The sequence below is a fragment of the Vipera berus genome, assembly GCF_964194415.1.
Source record: "Vipera berus genome assembly, chromosome: W".
Classification (NCBI taxonomy): Eukaryota; Metazoa; Chordata; class Lepidosauria; order Squamata; family Viperidae; genus Vipera; species Vipera berus.
Window position 1 is genome coordinate 15,635,826 of NC_138210.1, and position 1,566 is coordinate 15,637,391.

The 1,566-nt window shown below is 42.2% G+C and overlaps 1 pseudogene across 1 annotated transcript; it reads right to left on the bottom strand.

Annotated features, from left to right (window-relative positions):
- Positions 1-306: 306 nt before the first annotated feature.
- On the bottom strand, positions 307-811 carry LOC308676247 (homeobox protein Hox-A3-like; annotated as a pseudogene). The gene has a single exon. The product of its transcript is annotated as a homeobox protein Hox-A3-like (transcript).
- Between the last annotated feature and the right edge of the window lie 755 nt (positions 812-1,566).

Consider the following 1,566-nt stretch of genomic DNA (forward strand, 5'->3'; position numbering starts at 1 on the left):
ATTGAAAAGAGAGAAGCAAAGGACTTTCACATTATTTTATCAGAGTTGAGCAGAGGTCACCATCAAGTAAACTGAAGCCTCTCTCATCACCAGACTCTCTGGAGAATGGTTTTGTGTGTTTGTGTGTGCGTCCGTGTGTGCACACACACAAAATAATGTTTGTGAGCTCAACGGATTGTGTGGGTTCAATTTCCCAGTGAAATAGCTGGGGAAGTTTCCATCTGTTTACTGACACCTTGGCAGGCATGACTCCCAAGAAGTTTGGGTGAACTTTTGCAGGTGATGGTAGGAAACCCCTTTCTGCAGTTAACCCTCCCCTGTTCCATTACCTGAACTGGAGCCACTGTTTTTCTGCTTGGTGTTTTGCCCAGATTCTTTCATCCAGGGATAGATTTGTTTGGACATGGTGGCAGAGTTCAGTATGGAGCTCTTTTTGGCATTGGCTGGGCTGAGGTTACTGGGAGCATTTTGAGGCAGTGATACGGGGGGGAGGGGGTAGTGGTGGTGCCTGCTGGGATGGAGGGTGTTGCTAGGGCTGATCTGGCAGGAGTGGAGGCTGGAGGAACTGGCTGGTGATGGTCTTCATACAACTCTCACTGATTTCATTAGCCTTGTGGTGAGACACAGTGCTGTTGGTGCTGCCTGGGGACTGCAAAGAGCATGCAGGTCGATGGTGCTTGGTTTCCACCAGCACTGAAGCAGAAAGCAGAGGATATTGCTGCTGACTAACATAGTAAGCGAAACCATTTGCTCCTTGGTAGGGATAGCTGCCATAGATTGTAAAGCTGTTGTAGTAGGTCCCTTTTTGCATTTTGCATTAATAATTCATGTTAAAATACTCTTTCTTTTCTTAAGATCACAGGTTTGACCTTTGAAAATTTACAGGTAGATATATTTCTGGCATAAAAAATCAGATAATTGAAACAACACTTGGGTATAACAAAAAGCCTAAATATTAATAATAGTCCTTAGGTGACACTTCTGAATATGACAGAAATAAAAGTAAGTCCTTTACAAAATACTTCTTGAAAGCAGACCAAAGTCTGCCCATTGAATATGAGGCAGAACAATGCCTTCAAATTATGCATTCATAAATTCATTGTGATTTTCTTTAGCTGCAGATGTATATACCTAATGTCAATGCTGAAAACATTGACATGTTTTTGCACTGACAATGTAAGAGACAGCCTTTTGTTTAAACTGCTTCACTTTGAATCTTGAAGGGAGGGAATTTTTCTAACATCTATTTTGAGAAGATAAGAAGCCCACATACAGAATGGGAGGAGAGACCTCATATGTGAAACTAATTGGATAATGTGATTTATGATGTGTAGATAAGGGTGGGGATTGTGTGTGTGTGATGATGGGTTTGGGGGGGGGAGATTTCAGATTCTGGCATCCCTCCATGAATGCCGATGTTTCGTTTCATTACTAAGACTTTTTAGATAAATAATATGCCTGCAATTTGTTTGATTTGTCTTATTCATCGGAACCATGACATCATGCCAGAATCTACTTTCTTTCAAAAGGGGGTCCTGAACCCCTGCCGCTGTCTCCCGTAAGAGA